Source organism: Typopeltis vanoorti, chromosome 23 (genome assembly GCF_054136105.1).
Source record: "Typopeltis vanoorti isolate ZY-2024b chromosome 23, IOZ_Tvanoo_1.0, whole genome shotgun sequence".
NCBI classification, from domain to species: domain Eukaryota; kingdom Metazoa; phylum Arthropoda; class Arachnida; order Uropygi; family Thelyphonidae; genus Typopeltis; species Typopeltis vanoorti.
The window spans coordinates 50,097,542-50,118,949 of record NC_143571.1 but is presented as its reverse complement, the minus strand read 5'-3'; the positions used below and the strand labels follow the sequence as shown (position 1 = coordinate 50,118,949).

Sequence of the window (21,408 nt, the reverse complement as noted above, 5' to 3'; positions counted from 1 at the left end):
GGTAAAGCATTTTTTTATTATTATTATTAAAGTATAGAGACATCAATTTAGGATAAGTAAGATATTAAAATGGAGAATATTTTGGATCTATCCATATTTATAACCAAATAGAAAGAAACTTAAAATGTTATGTAGCGCAAACCAAGGCAACTTCGATGTCGAAGTACTCCAATAGCATTTCAAAACTTTAAATAGCTTCTTTTAATATTTGGCTATAAAATATCGATTGATGCATAATATCCTTTTATTGATTGAATTTAATTTAATTTGCAAACGTTTATTTGCAAACGTTAATGAAACAGCACATAGACAGAACCATTATGGTTTACAGTTATGTAAAAACTATAAATCTATTAAAATTGTGTTGAAAAAGATGAAATATTGTTTTCATGTGAAGGTGTTCTGTTTAAAGTTAATATAGATAAAGTGTGATTTTAAGAACCAGGTTAAACCTCTGATAATGACGCTGCCCTTCTTCCATCTGACTCATCCAAGTAAGGGAAATATTACAGAATTTCAAATGTCAAAATTGGCACACAGTCAACCGAACTATTGGAATTCTGATGGAACTCCCCAAATGGCATAAAATCGTGACGTCACAGCAGGAAAAAACTATGAAAATATTTGTATTTCCTTAAAACTACTAGAACTTCCTGGAGTATCTAAGACTATTATCGGGACCCTAATCCAAAAGTGAAGTTTACTAGTTAGGATTTCGTAAGACTAGAATGAAAACTCAGACTTGTAAATGTATTTGAATAAAAATCTACAAACATGGAAAATAATTACAGAAGTTTATATATTTATAGCTAATTAATTAAATCTCCAAAAAAGAATGAAGCTGTTAATTGCATCCATTAGGAACAACAGAGCTTAGAATTGGTTCCGAGGGCTCTGAGGAGGACAAAAAAAAAAAAAAAAAAGGAATCAAGGGATCTATCGAAAGCTTTTTTTTTGTTGTATCGAAGTTATATTCTAAAACATACAGTATAATTAGTATGTGAAAAAAACTCCAGACTGTTGAATACGCACTTGCACCTCTATTGTCTTTTGTCGAACTCGGTTCACTCAGAAAAAGTTTTAGCCTCACCATGGTTACTGCTGTTGTATTGTGATTGGCTAAGCCTCGCTTAGTATGCACTAAGAATGAATCATATTACCACAGGAAAAAAAGAAAAGGAAAAACATTTCTGTTTGTAACAGTTAGAGTGAAAGATTCAGAGGCGTAACCACCATGCCTCGAAACCCTGCACTGTGCTGGGTGCAGAAGGGAGGAGAGGGTTTAATGGGTCTAAAAAAGCTCTCCAAGAACTTTAGTTTCTAGATCTTGGTCATATTTTTAGTGAAAACTGTTTGTTCCTATCTTTCAATGAAAAAAAAAAACAAAAAAAGAAAGAAACATCAGCCCCTGCCCAAAATATGACAAACAATCATCGCTAATGTTATATAATTTTAAGTTAGAAGAATGTTCCTCGAACATAAGAAAATACAAGTATCTTTGCATTCTTTACAACGATTAGATCATTTTTTTTTCTAATGACAAAATTTTTCGCATAGCTCTGTTTGCACAAACATCCGTTTGCAAGGAAGTCAATATTCCAGCCTATTGACTAGAAGAATATTGATTTGGAAGTCGATATTCCATTTCTTAACTGTTCTCACCTGGTTGACAGAAATGCACGGGCACTTCCCAATATCAAAGGGTGCTATTACAAGTGGCAAGTTAACTCCTCAATCAGCCATTTATTATAGTTGAGATAAAGTCAGCAAAAGCCTAATTTGTTATTATTGCTCAGAATATTGAATGTATTTCAAACAGCTTTAAGCCGGTTTCAAGCTCAGAAAATATACTTCTTTTATGGTAATTCCATCCATGAATAGTTCGAAATCTACGAGGGATGGGCGGTCTGGAAAGTGATGATAAACTCCTAGAAGAAAAATTAATTAATTTTATGTCTTCATATACATCCTAAAAGAAAGGATATTTTCTGAAAAAACATTTTATATGAAAAAAAAAATGTTCTAGGTGTTTATGAAAACTTTCCAGCCCCCCCCCCCCCACACACACACACACATAGCACATTAGTATTGGGAGTAAACCAAGTTGATACGCCGAGAACATGTTTTTTTATTTTTTTTATTTTTATTTTTTTTTTAGCCTTTCATTCACTTACGGTACTAATGCATGCAGAAGTTTTCAAAACCTCTAGTGGGTATGAACAGGGCCACACCGCACCCGGGCGACAACATTGATAGGGCGTCATTTTATGTAGCTAATATCTAATTTGGATTATACAATACAGTATTAGATTTGCACCCTGGCTGCAAATACCCTTGGCGGGTATGAACGTCATAAAAAATAAAAATAAAATAAAATGTCTAGTAAGTTGAAGGAACATGAAATAACTCTGATGAAGTTAATTTAAGCGTCTATCTGAGAAAGAGCATTTTTATTTTTATTTTTTATGAAAATGAGTTGCTTTTCAATTCAAACTGAAAATCTGCAGTATGTATATCAATACAGTACATACTTGGCTTTTATAGAGCGGTGTATGATGAGAAAGTAGAAAGACAATAAAATTGCAGATAATATATTTATATTTCTATTATACTGCAGTTTATACCACAATCCAAAATACAATACAATACCAACTAAAACGAACAAAATTTATTTCTAAAATATTTAAAAAAAATACAGAACTTATTTTATCAGAAATTGCTGCGTAATAACACATTACACATTATCTATGTGAAAGGCATTTTAGTCATTTTGCGAAAAAGCAGACGATATTACGTTACGTCATCAAAATATCAAATGTATTTCTGAAGAAAGATAAAGGACTATTTTCGGTAAACATATCTGAATTATATTTATGTCTGATGTAGTTTAAATGTTTATTATTTGTTTTCATTACATAATACTGTTTTAATTAAGCCAATCAACGAAGATGAACGGGAAGAAAAAAATAATTAATTCCAGCAGAAGTGCCGGAAATGAACATAATTCAAATTTGTTTATCAAAATAGGACTTGTAAGGCTCTAATCCATTACCAATTAAAGACATTTTGGTAATGTTAAATACAGAAAAAAACAAAATGCATATCAGTTTTGCGAGTCATTATGTCGCAGTCACTCCCTTCCAGCATACGATGGAAAGTTTTAATCCTGCTATTTGCACTTAACTAGCTGGGAGGTCACCTTGACCTATCAACTATCAAGGGGAAGAGAAAATTATAAGGAAACATTTAACACTCGGTGAAGTGTCACCATATTTCACAGCCCTACAGGTTGGCGGCTCGCCGAAAATACACTGAGCTGTCGCCTACCTAGGATGACTAGTTAAAAACAAGTTTCCTTCGACAAAAAGCAGCTGTGGTGGTAACGGAAACGTTACAAAGGCTTCGATAGATAATCACGGTACTTAAAGGTGTTGGTGGAAACGAGATAAGAGTAGAAACAGCAAGCCGCAACATTTGACAAGTATCAACGAGACAATTTTACACGTTCTGCAGTGACCTATCTTCTGTTGCTTTCTCTAAAACACTGCCAGAGCTTCGGTTTTTGTAGCCTGAAGCAAATATAAGTCGGCATCGTTTTCAATCGTTTGATTCTTGCATATCTTGCTGTTTTTTTTTTGTTTTTTTTTCATGAGATAAATATTTTCCTCTTAAACAGTTGAAAGTTATAACTGAAGACTTATTTAGACGTCAATCCACCAACGATATTTGTGTACTACAGATTTATTTTCGTGGGTGGAAGTTTTCTGTATAAAAATAAATAAATAAACCTTATAAATTCAAGGAGCATAATACCCTCGACAATAACCATATAGACCGATTTACTGAGGCTCCAGGTTGGGGGAGGGGAGGGGATTCAATCTATTTGAATTTCATGCTTCAGTTTATTCCATATTTTTAGGTGGTTTTACAAGCCTATTGCATTCACTTTCTTTTGAGTATATCAACAGCACCTTTCAGCAAGATACATTTTAATCGGAAATGTGGTAGTTTTACTAAACTTTACCCAGCCATTTCCGTGTCTGAAATTATAAAAATAGTACAAAATAATATGCGATTGCGCTTAGATCTCTAAAATTGAATTTTCGTCTGCTGAATGGCGTTATTCTGCAAAAATAGCAGAAAAATGGTAGAATAATAAGCAATCATTATCACAAGATCACTAAAACTCTGAAACATCTGTTTAGCCAAAGTAAAAAACGAAGGTCATATGAGGATCATTGTACTGATGAGGAGGAGCAGGAGGATAAATGCCATTCTCGCTGGTTTTAGCACAATGATTAATTGCTATTTAATTAATTAAGCCACTAATTAAAACAATTAATATCAGTTAGCGCAAATAATTAGTCACTTAAGTCAGCTGAAATACGTGACACGTTCTTGAGAGACAGAGAACTTTTCTTTCTTTCTTTCTTTCTTTTTTTTTTTTCTTCTTCTTCTTCTTTCTGTTGGATTCACAAAGACGACATCTCTCTCTCTCTCTCTCTTGTGTACTCGAGAAAAAGAAACGGACAGAAGTTCTTATTTGAATGGTTACTTATAGTTGAATGGCATAAATACGTTAGGATTCAATGGAAAGATGTGGGGCTCTTTCCTGACATCTTTGTTTATACTTGCGAGGTTGAAACATCGGTTTGCAAAATCGCTGTACTTAAACATTATTCTTAAATGTCATCCTCTTTGCGAAGATGGTCATCGAGATAGTGCAACAAATTCTAGAATTAAAATATTTTAAAATTCTTTAAATAATATTTAAAAAGATGTAAAATATTCAAAAATGTTTTGTGTATTCCAATAATAGACAAAAGAAGTTATTGCTTAATTTTGGAATTTCTAGATATGGTAATATTCTTATGATTCTTAGTATGGGTTGGAACTATGGCCGAAACAAGTGAAATAATGAGGCAAGTATATTATGTGTGTAGGCAATAGGGTTTTTTCCTTCCCGGAACTCAACTTTTTGTCCAACAAGACAGATAAGCCCACCAGAAAATGCAAGCAATCAACAGACATAGCTGACTGTCTATATAGGTTTATATGGACAGTCTTAGGTTTCTATGGAACTAAGTTCCTTTGCCGTGATACATTCAATCTAGTCCGTTAAGAGGAAGATGAGACGGGCTTTATGAAATATAACTTGTGAAATTTGAGAAGAGAGACGCGATAAACCTTAGGAAAGATCCCAAGGAAAGAATGAAATACGACATTTCGTTAAATTTCGTCAGCAAAACGAAAGTTATTACCAAGGTCATTACTTTGTATCATTTCAAATCATGTTTTTATCAAAAGTGTTATGAAATATCCATATTATTCACGCGCACAATAATATCCAACCCTTAAGAGTATCCAATCCTAAAGAAGGCAAATTATAGCTAAGACAATGGCGTCTGCTTTTCAATATCACCAAAGTCATCTATATTAATTATCATCTACACGAGCACATCGCTATGACTGGATATATGATAGTGAAGTGGACAGTGTTATACTGATCTACTGAAATATTGAGGCACAGTTAACTACGTATAAATGGCATGAAGGGCTCATAAAGGTGTTCGCTTGCGCGAAAACTCTCGGGATTTGACCTCATTCGCAACAAGATGAGATTGATCCATCTGTACGTACATCCTTGTCATAGATACGCTTTTCTTTCTCACCTCAACAGTTTAATTGCTGAAAAAGAGGAAGAGGTCAGATGGTGAATATGAATATTAGTAAAACTTGTAACGCTAAGAGTATCCTTTAACTTATCGTTTTTTTTAAAAAAAGAAAATAAGGAACTTTTGGCAAGAGAATAATATAGATTAGCAGAGGAGCGGGAGCCAAATTTCTTTTAGTTTATTAGATCTGGGTCAGAGAAATTACTTTTTTTTTTTATGGTTTCATTTTCTCTTGAAATATTTCCTACTTAAGTTAGTTATCACTCGAAGGACAAACTTTTTTTGCTTGATTTGATGAAAAATTCAGCTTAAATTCAATTTGATTTTAACATAATCAAATGTGACCTAATCTAATCAGACTAATTCGATTGCCTTTCATGCTATGACTTGCTGAGATGCGATTTCAATGTAGTATTAAAACAAAAACTTCTGGAAAGTAAAATTTAAAATAATCATAATAATAAAATTCTCAATACTAATCATCATTGCGTAAAAATTGTGTAAATTCATTTAAACAGTTTTTTTTAAATTAATATTTAAAAATAATAAAATTGAAATTTAAAAATATAACTTTAAAAATTTTTTAATTAAAATTTAATGAACAATTAAATTTTTAAAACTAAATTTTAAAAGCAATTACAAATTTAAAATAATTAAAATTTTAAAAATTAAAAGTTAATGAATAATTAAAATTTTAAAAAAATTAAATTTAAAAGCAATTAAAATTATTTAAATGCTAAATTATATTGATTAAATTTTACGAAAATCTTCACGAATTACAAAAAGAATAAAAAAAACAAACCAACAAATCCCAGAAATCTGTAATCAGAGAAACAGCCGCTCACGCCATTAAATATAAAAATGTTCCACAAATTGAAAAGCTTAGCATCCTCGATCATATAAGAAATGAATGCGAAATTTACAATCAATCAGAATACTCCGTGACCACCAATGCCATCCTCAGTATATATCGGGAATAGCTAAACAGTTGCTGATGTCAGCTTTGTCGTCTATAAAACAAATATGTATTTTCGAAAAAGGCACATGGAATTAAACCAAACGATGCGGTCGACCAGCTCGATACTCATATGACCACTCTCATATCAATGTGGAAATCTGCGCATGCTGAAATATGCGCATTCAGACTCTCTGAGCTTTTCTTTCGTGACGGTTTGAGTATGATAAACCAAAGAACATTTGATGTTTAAAATTTAATTTTAAATATCAAAAATAGTGTAATCTTGTGAAAAAGACCAGAAGTGCATAACCAAGGTAAAATAGTTCTTTACATAAATGAGGCTCTAAGACTGCGCTTGAAAATTACAGACCGATCACCATCTCGTGAGTAGTGGTAAAAGTATTGGAAAGTTGATTAAAGACAGAATTCAAGAATGGGTAAAAAATTATGATATTATATGAGGATCAACATGGCTTGTGAAGGGTCGGTCATTCCTTAGTAATTTACTAACTTTTTATAATAGATTAACAACGGACAGGGGGAATGGCTACACAGTGACACTGCTGGATTTTGCTAAGGCTTTTGACAGGATATCCATCGGAAGTCTTTTATACAAATTGCAAGAAATGGAAATGGATAGGAAACTGGTGATATGGATAAAAGGGTGGCTAATGGACAGATACCAAAAAGTAGTGTATGGAGGAGCAGAGTCTAGTATGAAGCAGGATCATTATTGTTTATTTTGTGCATAAATAAGAGAAAACGTTTTGAAGGGAGATATTCAGTTGTTTGCTGATGATGGTGGGTAGCGCAATAATTAATCAAGCTGATGTTGAGAGTTTGTAGGATGATTTAAATAAGCTGGCAGCATGGGCAAAAGGCAATGGATGTCAGTTCAATGTGAAAAGTGTAAAGTTATGCATTTTGAGATTAAAAGATTACAAGCTGCGTACCACATTGATGGAACAGTACCCCAAGAGATTGATGAGGCTATGGACTTGGGGATGTTAGTAGATAGAGAGTTGAAGTTCAGAGGGCATATTGCTAAGGCATCCGAAATAGCTCATAGGATTACTTGGTTATTGAAAATTACTAACATGCAGAGATAAAAAAGTTATTATTCCGCTTTATAAGGCGATGACACGTCCACATCTGGATTACTGTGATCATGTCTGGTCACTTGGATTCCTTGATGAAGTGGCAGAAAGATTCAGCAGTGAGTGACCAAGTTGGTGACGTAATGAATGCATACATTGATAGATTGAGAGTTTGTGGATTACAGAGGTTAGTTGATAGGTGGAGAAGAGGAGGTATGATAGAAACATTTAAGTTGCTTAACGGTTTTTATAAAACTAATACAGGGAAAATATTTCACCAGTGGGATAGTGGTGGAAGAACAGGAGATCATCCCTGGAAATTAAGTAAGAGTGTAGTTAACGGGGGTGTGAGGACAAGATTTTTCGCTTGGAGAGTGGTGAATGAATAGAATGCGTTGTCTGACTCAGTTGTGAGTGCTTCGTCTGCCAATGAGTTCAAGAAGAGGTATGATAGGTATTGTGTGGATAGTTTCAGTCTCCAGGAGATTCCCCTGTGTATAAATATTTAATACAACTGCCGATCAATATTGGAATAACACGCATTCCATAACGATGTGTTGCTGATATCCATCCATATAAATAAAATTTATATTCATCTATTCATATTTTGAATCGTGCGTTTATTTTTGGGTTGTGTGACTTTGTTTAATTGCGTGAAACATAGACAGAAAAATAACCAATAATGTTTTCCACTTAGAATTTCAAAATTACTTTATGTTGCTGAGGATTGAAGCAACTGTTCTCCATTTACTGATTACAGCTGTTGATCCAAATCACATCGAACTACATAAATATTATTGTTGCATCTTAAAAGCATTATAGCAGAATGGAATAGGTGTCGCTGACAAGCAATGTGAGGTGGTCGAGACGTTCGTTAAGCTGTCCTCGCACGGAGACGTCTGGGACCAGACTTCATTAAGAATGTATCATTAGCGCTAACAGAGGGAGCTGAGAGGAAATATAAAAATGAGGGAAGAAAAGGGGACCAGAAAATGACTGGTACCGTCACAGTTTCCAACATTTTTTTTTTTTTTTCAGCTGGTTTTGTCATGCTGTAAGTAATTTGTGGACTGGGAGCTCTCATTCACTTGTATATTCACTCTTCAGCACCAAATAACCGCAAAGCCGCCAGCCATAAAACAGGGCCCTTTGATGAATTCAAAGCACACTGTTTTATGGCAGTACAAATTAGTTCTCTTCCATAGTTGTGGGTCACCTTCGAAATAGTTTCCTTCGGCACTGAGTTTTTTTTTTTTTTTCTCTCTCTCTTTTTAAATTAATTTTAGAGGTCACTCTACAGCGATTGTCGAATATCGTAGTTGCAGCTGCCTTTAATTTTTTTTTTTATTGACAAATATCCTGAATAAATACCCTTAATGAAATCTCACCCTTTAGGTGAGATTTCATTAAGTGTCATCTTAAGGGACATTTCCTTAAGGTCATTTTTTGACATTGTAAAGAAACCAAGAAAATTAGAAAGCTAAAGGGATTGAAAATATCCTACACAATAAAATTTATTATTTTGGAGTTCCTATCTTTGTTTGAAACACCTTTTAGTGAAGATGGTAAACTAAATATGAACATAAACAACGAAATAAGCAAAGCTAGCACTATTATAATATCACGTACACGTCCCTTCATGGCGCATATCAGGAACTTGATGATTATGATGATGGCTGTATTAAAAAGAACCTTAAAAGAGACTTCGTGTGGTATTAAAATAGGAAGAAGTAAAATCGTCCTTACATTGCAGTGAATTGGGCGAATAAAAGTGTAGTATCGATACTTCAACAGAATCTAATAAAACAGCATAAGCCTAAAAATAAAAAATAAACGATAATCCGAACTTTCGTAAGATCATCCGTTTAATTACTAAGACCACTCATGATGCAAGCTATGCATATTGCGTTTTATGTCATCTTCACAACTTACTTTGAAATTTCCTAGTAGCAATAGTATTCATTGTCTGTCTATTTAGCTTATTTAGAGAAAGGTTTATATACAATATACATTATATATGTAATAATTTGAACTACTAAAATAATTTTAATGTTAAATTAAAATTATTACATTAAAGTTCCTGTATTAAACATTTTCAAATTAAGAAAAAACCACATAAAAAGAAACAGATATTGGCCTCTTTCATAATTTGACGTCTGCTAATTGCGTTGGCATGACAACTACTTGCCATCAGAAATTTTATGTTGTGTACGTAATAACTTTGTAATTTCATGCTTATACAAAAAGCTTCTTCCTACAAATAAAACTGCAGGTTTATATCAAACAATTTGCAATTAACGGAACACGATAATTAATTTTAATAATAATTAAAAATTGCGCACACAAGCAATAAGTTTTTTTTCCTGGTAAGTATTATTTCAAACTTGGCTCATGGGTAAGAGAGAAAAAAAAAAAAGAACGCCTTTATTCTATTAAAAATAAAAGACATCTAATTCTCACTGCCAAAAATGCTCGGGGTATTTTTGGCAGCCTTTTTTAACTGATAACTTCTCATTTTCTTCTTCGCTGCTATAAAACAAACTGTCTGGAGAATTTTATGTTTATCTTAATAGGCATGTACGAATACCTGGATATTTAAAACTACGTCCATCATGACGTAACATTTTTAAAGACAATTTGGAGAATAATTATTTGTTTTTGTTTTTTAAATGTTGCTTTGCAATTATAATCATTCACTGTAATTGCTGAGTTTATCAGTTAACATCTCCAGTATCGCTTTATTGGCACACAAAGCTATCTTTTGTTTTCCACCCACACAACAATAAAAAACAAAGGTCATCTGTTTTATTTTAATTCTTCGAAAGCTGTAATGTGTTCTGACACTTTAATGTCCAATTCACAAAAACATTAAAGAGGCGAAGGTCAATTTAAATGGCCCTTTTTTTTCCTTTTTTTTTTTTTCCCCTTGCGATTCTATTCCGGGCTGTATAAAAGCAGTCAATAGTAACTTCTCGCTCACTACCTCAAGGCTGTTTCTATGACATCCTTTACAGCAAAGAGCTGGCCTTCAAAAACATAGAGAGGGTTGTAATGATATATAATTTGTTGATGTTTGCCATTGTGGCAGCATTTGGTGGTTTCTAGCCTTGAAAAATGTAATAAGATGAACACCACTTAGTGAGACAGGGAAAAAAATATACATTCGATGAAAATCTTTACTGGAAGTAATACTCATAAGTGACTTTTTGTGTGAATACCTTTTTTATTTTGCCCTAGAGAATTAATAGGCTCTTTACTGGCTTACATTTCTGGCAAACATTGTACATTAGCTTAACAAAGCGGAATACACAAACATGTAGTTGGTCTGTTGCTACAGCGATAAATGATGAATAAAAAATATAAACATGTGCCCGTTACTTATCAAGATTATCCTAAACGCCCATTTTCTTAATTTTTTTTTTTTACAAATGATGGTAAGAGGCATTTAAAATTTTACACATAATTTGTTCATTATCAGTTAGTGTGACATCTGCCGAAAGAATATGTTTTTCTTTAAAAAAAAAGTCTGAAAATCGATTTAGTGCGGCCTAGTTTTTACTTTTATTTTATTTTTTTATGTTGAGTCTCTGCACGAGAGTTGGTTGATCAACCTATAATACATTAGTTGGCCGAGTGGTTAACGGATCTGCACTCCAACCAACCGATTGCAGGGGGGGGTGAAACCTTGGATATGAATGTTTGCAATTGTCTTTATTTCATTACACGGTGTGAAACCACCACCCTACTACACTGGAGACCTGAAGTGGTTTAAAAAAGTTCCATGTATGGTTAACCAGGCTGGCCTTGGCGAGTAATCCTTTTCCCGCCTTACGAGACAGGCTAATTCACTTCATTTTGAAATCTCTATAAAGATTCTTTGCGTCCTAGACACAATTCCACCTTGGATCTTTACATCTTTTATTCTTTCCCTCCTCTTTTACCTTGCGGTGTCGAGAATTTTTCTACATTTGACTGAGCCAACTACATAAGGTAGTTGGCCCTATGCTTTCCGGTGTATCCTATTCTGTGTTCACGGGCCGGTTTGCCTGTTCTGGAGGAGGGGGGGGGATGAAAAAACCTACCTCGTATGAGACCCGTTACTCACGGGTCTCTAACTCACCTTTAATCGAAAGAGACCAGATAAAGATTCCTCAAGTCACTGACGGGAATCGAACCCAGGTCTTTTCGATCAAACGGCTTCGTCCATAGTAGAGGGCCTTCGGGTCTTTACTACCAACGAGTATTTGTTCATACTGACTGACCTACGGAAGCACTACTAATATGTAAAATAACAAAAAGGCTTTTTGTTATTTTACAAAATGTTTTTGTTATTTACTGTATTAAATGACATTGTGACTTGGAAATACCATACTGGACACAAGAGCAGCAAAACGTCTAAAATACTGGATTTACTAACGTAGTAGAAGTCGCTTCCCTATCATGATGAAACAATATTCATCATGCTGCAAATTGCATTGTCATCCTGAAATTAAAAGAAACGATTTCTCCGAATTCTTCGGCGAAAGCAGCAGATTTGGTAGCTTACCTATATTTCCCACCCAAAAAGTCTACAAATACACAATGTCTTACGTCCTACATATAAAATATTCAATAACCACTCGGGTGTGGACTGTCTCAGTGAATTACTAATCTCTAGTAACTTACTCTCGGTCTATATGCCGAGCAGTTGACATTTAACGTGTCATCAATATCACTCCTCTCGGATTCTTTTGATTGATGTCAAGGCAAACACGTAGAAAGAAGGAATATGAATTATGTTGGAACTAATTAACGGTCTTGTAATATTGCTGTTGATGCGATACGTTTATGTTATTGTATGTATGTGTGTGTGTGTGTGTGTGTATGTGTGTGTGTAACTCAAACATAGGAATAAGATATTGATATACTGTAAAAATACTATAGTGGATTCTCTTTAATAGTGTAGATTACTTACGGTCTATTATAACCAGGATTTAAAGTTTTTCTGGTTTTTTTTTTTCATATTTTTACCCGATTTCACGTTCTGCTATTTTATAAAAGCCAAGTCATTTATTTATTTATTATTTTTATTTATTTATTTATTATTTTTATTTATTTATTTATTATTTTTATTTATTTATTTTTATTTTAATTAATTAATTAATTTTATTTATTTATTATTTTTGCAAATTTGTGCTCCATACGGATCCTAATACGAAGAATATTTTGTTTAATATTAAAGAAGATCAAACAGTCTTTGCGCGCCTCACGACATATATTGCCATACAATCTACAGATTAAAAGATTATCTTTTCGAATGTCTTCAACATAAGCAACACACATCCGCTTTAGCTCATCACACTGAGTCAGCCAGTTCATCGGTACTGCATCGATATCTTCAAACTTTATGCATCTATGACAGAAGTCATTTTCATGGGGGGGGGAAATGCTCAAGGACCCTCTCCCGTTGCAGTTACTTTCGTCCCTGAATTGCATCAACGAAGGTAGTAATATGTTATCTACGGTGTGAACGCTCCGGTTATGCGGTTGACATTAACCAGAAGTCCAAAACTCTTCAAGGATATTTCAAGGACTATCACAGATTATTATCAAAAGATGCACGGATTATTCTCTCATACAGTCCATCGACAATTCACGTGTTACAACAATGTTAAAACGAACTGAAAGTGTGATACCAATTCTTCGCTCAGTGAAATGCATATTTTGTGTATCCTTCGTGATATACGTTTAAAAATTACGCCACCGAAGAATACTAAGCAAAACTATACACATCATAAAAGGTTTGTTTATTTCTGACAAAGTTTCGAACGCCTTTTATTGCGTAAAATCAGTCACGTCAAAATTTAAAACGGTCCAATAGCAACTGTTGTTAAGTAGTCCGTTTTAATCACTCAATTTAGTATTTTGTATTAGAATAGATCAATTTAAATACTCTATTTACGCAAGCATTGGAACAAAAAAGAAATCGCATCGATTGGTTGAATAAATTCACAAGAAACCCTCATTTATTTTGATATTATTGAATTCGGAGACTAAATCGGGTCAGCAATTTACAGAACCAGATCTTTACTCCACTTCTTTGTCCTGCCCTAGTAGTTTAAGTAATACCACGTAGTTGAAATAATTAGTGTTCTATACTTTCACCCCTGATGAGCTAATCACGGGTTCAGGTCTACTTGTGATACATGGGAAACGTATTGAAAAATAAATAAATTAATTTAAAAAAATCAAAGAAACCATAAATCTTGAAAGATATCACCTAAATGAACACGATAATGCTATAAATCTTACATTAAAAAAACATTCATTTTTAAGCAATAGCCAGAACATGAGCATACGTTGTAAACATGATTCTTGTTCAGAATGCCAAGTAACATCATGACTAAGCAGACGATCAACGCATAGCTTCGATACGTCGTTTTTTGATTTTTCATTTTCCACAACAGTGAGCGAATAAGGAACTTTTCGTCTGCTGATATTTATTCCTTGGATAAATTAGGCATTTGGTATCAGTATTTTTATTTTTTCTTCGGCTATTTTTTTCCGAAATAGCAACTCATTATTGAGAGCAATGACCTCAGCAGTTATTCTCCAAATATTTCCATATAAAAGCAGATGACTTTCCTTAGTGAACATAGCTACGAACTTGTACGAGCTAAATGACTTCGATATCGAAGCCAATTAGTGAAGGAATCTCGTATGATAATTTTCTTAGTGAAGTACAAGTATGAAGGTTCGATTCTCCAAATTTAGCGACATATTTTTATATTGTCTTCCTTTAAAAGTAAACGATAACCTGGTAACAAAATAAAAAAATAAAAAATAAATAAACATCGAACAATTTTGTCCAACAATCATTGTCGGCTTGTTCGATGCCTAGTTTGTGTAATATAGGCTATCTTAACGTTACAGTTCACCGTCCTCATATATACGGAAGACCTCCCTTAGAATAACGCAAGTCCTGTTTCTGGGTCAGCGCTATGTCCCTGAGTGGTTTTGAAGGACAAGTTAACAAACTCCATTAATGTAGTCCCTCCTTCTCAACCTTTTGTGTAGATCCACACATCTAATAGTCATTGTACGTACATACTTTACATGATAAAATGGCATGTTAAGAAAGCCGACGATGTATAAATATCGTCTGCTAATATGACTCGAACACAAATACCAAACAGGAAACTATTCCAGTTCATCTCTAAGTGTTGATTATTGCGGATATAAATGCAGGTGTTGATTATTAGTAGAAATTTCATAACAGTGCTGGAAGAACAGAAGGGCAGAAAGAAAAAAGAAATGCTTCATGTGAAGTGATCCATACATCCTACATTGTGACCCGTCCCACCCCCCCTACATTCATTTGTCCTTTAATTGTACAGTGAAAGTGGGTGCATTCATTTTCCTAGACCCTATGTGTTCATACGTCTCCACATCCTTGGCTATGGCACAATTATTTGACACAGCGGCCATAATAGACATAGATACTTGCGTCAACACTCCCCCATTGCGCCTTTTCGAATCAGGGTCAAAAAAGGGGGTCAGGTGTCAACTCCAGGGAGAGAGAGAGTAGGGCGTCCCATTTTTCTCTTGCAGTGTGAAAAGACTTTTCTAAAGGTCTATTTCCTCATGGATCTGCAAATTGAGTATTTTCGTCATAAGTCTCTAATGGAATAAATATTTGTAGAATATATTAATCATTTATATCTACTGACATCGTTTTTTACGTGTTAGGAGAGGAAGGCGTGGAAAATTAAAAAAAAAAACGGATTTTTATGTGCTTTTAGTAAAGCTTTAACGTTGTTAGGAATTCTTTTGTGCATTCGATGGTACTCAAATTTCAGATCCCCTCGAGACTTTGCAATGTACGTCATCCAGATCATCAATTACTATATGCAAATATTGCATGCCATCAATACCACTCGATGACATTTAATCAAGGTCTTTTATATCCAAAATCTTATATATCCACTCTCCAACCAACAAGCTGTGGGTTCGAATCCCGCAGTGGGTATGAATGTTTCTGATTGCTTTACGTGGGAGATGAATTTCATCACCCGGTGTGAGACCACTATTCCCCCCCCCCCCTTACTAGATCAGTGATTCTTAACCTTTTCGAAGTCACGGAACACTTTTGATTCTAAGAAAAATTTGGGGAACACCAAAAGCATTAGGGTCATAAAACTAACAATAAAAATATGCATGGAGTTGTCTTTTATAAAAATATAACTTATTTTAATGCGATACTTGAGCTTTTGCAGATTTCAGCAATATCAGGTATAATATGTAATAAAGCTACCCTCATCTCTTTGTTTATATTAGTAAGTCTTTCACGCGTTTTAGTTTTTATATTGGTTAATATTCAGAAGCCGAGCTTACACAAATATGATGTTGAAAACAGTAACAAAATTTTCGATGTTCTTGTGAGGAGAGCTGGGTAGTGTCAACGATCAGTTAATGTCAACAGATCGTTGACAATAACTGATTCTTCTTGTAATTTCACAAGAAGAACTATCTGCTTCGAAAATTCACAACTCGATGTATTAACTGTGTCAAATGGATTTCGTATCCGGTCATAACTGTGCCTATTTAAGGAAGGAAAGTAACTTGAAACTTTTCTTCCAATATTGTTAAATTTTTACACATTAAAAATAGTACCTATAAACGATATTCTATTGGTTTAGAAGTCAACGCGCAAAGCAGTCATCATTGTTAGGATCAGAGTAACCAATTAAACTCAGAACAGTGTCATGTGACATCTTTCACTGGCGGAACACCTATAACCAGTTCGCGGAACACAAGCGTTCCGAGGAACACCGGTCAAGAACACTGCTCTGGATAAAGGCCTGAAAAAGTTCCATTTCGGCTCTATAGCAGGGCTTCTGGAGTATGCAAAAAACAAATATAGCACTAAAAATATAAAATGAATAAAATATAAAAAAATCAATAGGTTTACAATTTCGTGGATAAGAGTCCCATGAAAATTGCAATAAAAACCACAAAGTAATCTATAAGCTGAAAAGACTGGTGTGATAGTTTAAATCACGTGTATCATTAGGCATGTTACGTGCAGTCTCTCCATTGTTGTGTAAACTTTGTCAGTGATTGCTGCATAGCAGAGGCGTTTAATGCTACACATGTTAATTAATGCCTTTCAGATGTCGTGAAGGATCATGGATGACTTCAACAACAACCTGTCGAAGTAATTCTCTTCTGAGTATGGATAAAGCTGTATTTCTCAGGGGTTTGATTACACCTAATATTTGTTGAGGATGTTAGTCAATGTTGGAAGAGACGTGGGATGTCTGGAGTGTGGTGTTCACTTGGAAAGGAAAATTTTACTATCACCTTATGGTCTTGCAATGGGTTCACCTTTAAAAGTGGAAAAATTTGAATCGGCTATAGGCTCATCGACCTTAAAACCACATATGTATGGTGGAGATATGTGGATTACATCTTTATCATCTGGAAACCTGTAAAACTTTCTATATTTTCTGAATAATCGACTTCTTAAAATTTGCATTCATTACAAGTAGAAAACAACTGAAAATGACCATTCCTAGACATCCTTCTCAACAAACACATCGCTGGAGGATTATCATTAGAAGTCTATAGGAAGGAAACAAATATAGGAGGACACCTACAAGCAAGCTCATTCTACCACCCTCAACAAAAATTACGTCGAATCAAAACCTTGAAAAATAGAGCTTTAAACATACCAAAAAAATGGCAAAATCAAACGAAAACAAGAACTTCAAATCCTATGTCATCAATCCCTACAAAATGGATATCATAAAAGGTACTAAAGAAACTTTTATTTTCCGACAAACCATCCAGCAAGAACTCAAAAATTAATTACAAAGACACTTTATCCGTTCCATACGTTGGCAATACATAAAAAGGGGCCAAAGTATTAAAAGTAGTTGACATCAGAACAGCCTTGAAACTAGTCACCTTACAAAGCATTCTACGCTTCCCCTAAACACAATAGTAGTAGTAGTAGGGGTGGCATTAGTGATCAGATCAAGATCAAAATAAGATAAGGAATCGTGACGTCATTGGTTGATAAGAAAATGACGTCATTGTGGGCGTGACGTCATGAGATTGGAATGTTTGGAATTTCTCTGGGGCATATGTGTCAATGAGGTGAGTTCTTGTGTTTTGGTTCGCTTATAGAATTATGGGTGATGGTAGAGATAAGGATTCGTGTTGTGATTGGTGGGGCACTAGTGACCAGATGAAGATCAAGATAAGATAAGGAATCATGTCCTGGGTGTGTGTTGTTATCAGATGAAGATAAGTGACGTCATTTGTTAGTTGTAAATAAGTTTGTTAGTTGTAAATAAGTGACGTTATTTTGAATGGAAAGGGAGATATATTAGTGTATAATGAATCGTGTCGTGATTGGTGGGACACTACTGACCAGATCAAGATCAAGATAAGATAAGGAATCATGACGTGAATGTTTGTTGTTATAGAGTTTGGAATGTTTGGAATTTCGCTGGGGCCACCGTCTGTCAGGGACATCATGTGGTGTTTTTGGTTCACTTATTGCCTTGTGGGTGATTTTTTAGAGATAAGAATCATGACATTATGTGTTTGGAAATTTCTAGGGAACATATGTCTCTCTGTGATATCACATGATGTTTTGGTTTGGCTATGGAATTGTGGGCAATGTTTTTGAGATTAGATATCTTGAAATTTTCCCAGAGTGACACACATTTTCATTGTCGTCATGTTTTGCCTTTGGTAGTCTATTGATGGGTGTACTTATTTCCAATACATTTTGTGGTATTTCTTTCCTGTTATAGGGTGGGAATTCTTAGAGAAATTCGTGATGGTGGCTGTGTTTCGAACTTTTCTAAATAATTTAATTATATACTGGTGTCCCTCAAACACACACTTTTTTCTTCTATAGATGGCTGTACTAAAAAAAAAGTCTCTGGTTAGTTTGTGGCATGAAATTTTACAAGGAGAAAAAAAATGTTATGGTCTTATTTAAATTGTATAACACTTCAACGACACCCAATTTGTTCATTTAAATTTACACATTTTATTTGAATGAAATATTGTTTACAAATTGTATTTACTGAATCTAACATACAGGAATAAAGTGAAAAATACAATCTTTTTTTTTGTTTGTTCCTTACTCTTATTATTGTTAAATTTGCACTGTCGTTCAAAGCTTCTTCCCATGCTTGTGGAATTGCCATCATGTGGTTTTTGACAATGTGACTCTCATCTGAAAGTTAATTTTCATCTGGTGATCGTTCGGAATTTATTACTGTAGTAAAATTAAGGGTTGCATATTTATTTTTTTGAAACCAATACATATACTTCTGACAATTATTAAAAGCACAGAATCTTTCGTTATGTTTCCAAAAGCATTTAAAAGTACACGTTTTGGGCATCCAGTTTCATTTAAATCAAGAACAGGCCTCCCTATTAACCTGGTTAATGTTTTTGATTTTTCTCTTCCTTTTTCGCATAATAATTGATATTTGCATGTTGATTCTATCATCTAATTTCTTAGTTTGTTCAGAGATGGTGAACCAATTTCCCATTTCAGCTGATAGTTGTATTTTATTAACCAAGAATTCTGTTTTTTAACTCTTTCATGTAATTCTTTCCAACTACAAGGTGATTTTGTCAATGCATATCTTACAATAATTCCATCAGAAATACAAATTTCTTTAGGAAATAAATTTGAAGTCTTATTCAAAAGAAATTAGCAATCAATTATACCAATAATAACCCAAAATTCGTATTTTTCACTTATTTCACTGATTATTAGCTCTGATCGTATATTTTATGTTAACTTTCTTTTACAAAATTCTAAACAATTAGAACTTTTCACAAAGAAACTTTCAAAGAATTTTTTTTGAAAGCACAAAACACCACAACACAAAACAGCATCTGCAGTGGATGAACCATTACCTTAAGTCCAAAGTCACTCAACTCTATGGTATTTGCTTATAGTACTGTTTACACTTACCATGCCCTACTCTGACCCTTCCTTCAAAAATGAACCTTTTACGCAGATGACTCAATGACATGTTTTCACATGCTGCTGGATAAACTGTTGGTGTGTTTTTATCTTATTTTGTGTGGGGAAAGGTAAAATTTGTATATATGTTATCTGGAGAGTACAAACATTTTTTCTATAGCAAACTTTAAGAGTTAAAGTCACGTTTTTGGTTAATGATTTGTTATCTCTCTGTAAAACAACCAAATTCTAACAGTTCAGATTTTCGATTATGTGAACGAATTGTTTTCAGATAACTCAAGCAATGTCAATAGGTAGCATTAGACAATTTCTAAAATAATCAATACATGGATATCAGTTTGCAATGCTTTTTTTCCTGTTCCTGACATTAATTTTACAGTTGCGATTTTTTTTAAAATAATTAAACAGAATTGCATTAAGGTATAAAGTTGTGGATTTAAATATCAAGTTCTAATCAGAATAACTGAATAAAACATTCACTGTGGAAAAACACAACAACAAAAGTACACATCTTTGTTCATTTAAGTTTACAAATGCATATTTTATTTTGCTGAAATACTATTTACAAGTATATTCACTGAGAAAAATTCTAAACATGTAATTACCTAAAAATATTTCACAATATTTAGTTTAGACTCTTAACATTTTCCAAAGAGTTCAATGAATAAAATTTTTGTTACTCACTGTTTCTTGGTTACATTACATCAAAATAGCTGGTGATGCAAAAGTTTTTAAATCAGGTACCATGGTAACCACACTTCCATACATTTGGTATTGTGTCGGTCTGGAAATGACACCAAAAGTTCTAATTCTTTAGAATTTTGTAAAAGAAAGTTAACATAAAATATACGATCAGAGCTAATAATCAGTGAAATAATAATAATAATAATAATAAATAACTATTTATTTGTGGAGCCATATGAAGTAATCTAAGAAGAAGAATGAAGGAAAACGATTAGGAAAAATCGACAGTGTGTAAAAAATACGAATTTTCAGTTATCATTGGGATAATTGATTGCCAATTTCTTTTGAATAAGAGTTCAAATTTATTTCCTAAAGAAATTTGTATTTCTGATGGAATTATTGTAAGATATGCATTGACAAAATCACCTTGTAGTTGGAAAGAATTACATGAAAGAGTTAAAAAACAGAATTCTTGGTTAATAAAATATAACCATCAGCTGAAGTGGGAAATTGGTTCACTAGCTTTGGACAAACTAAGAGATTGGATGATAGAATCAACATGCAAATATCAAATATTATGCGAAAAAGGAGGAGAAAAATCAAAATATTAATGAGATTAATAGGGGGGGGGCCTGTTCTTGATTTAAATGAAATTGGATGCCTAAAATGTGAAAACATAATGTGTACTTTTAAATGCTTTTGGAAACATAACAAAAGATTCTGTGCTTTTAATAATTCTCAGAAGTATATGTATTGGCTTAAAAAAATAAATATTCAACCCTTAATTTTACTACAGTAATAAATTCGCAACGATCACCAAATGAAAAATTAACTTTCAGATGAGAGTCACATTGTCAAAAACCACATGATGGCAATTCCACAACATGGGAAGAAGCTTTGAAGGACAGTGCAAATGTAACAATAATAAGAGTAGGAACCAAAAAAAAAAGATTCTATTTTTCACTTTATTTAATTTCTGTATGTTAGATTCAG

At 33.5% G+C, this 21,408-nt stretch overlaps 1 protein-coding gene across 4 annotated transcripts in view; it reads right to left on the bottom strand.

Moving 5' to 3' along the window:
* The window catches only part of rdx (BTB/POZ and MATH domain-containing protein rdx), a 288,756-nt gene that overhangs the window by 229,512 nt on the left and 37,836 nt on the right, over positions 1–21,408 (bottom strand). For 2 of the 4 annotated variants that reach the window (XM_090412684.1, XM_090412689.1), the window contains exon 2: positions 20,416–20,515. The exons of the other annotated variants lie outside the window; for them this stretch is intronic. The gene's annotated coding sequence lies outside the window, so the exon portion shown is untranslated. The remainder of the gene's footprint in view (positions 1–20,415; positions 20,516–21,408) is intronic. 4 annotated transcript variants of the gene reach the window in all.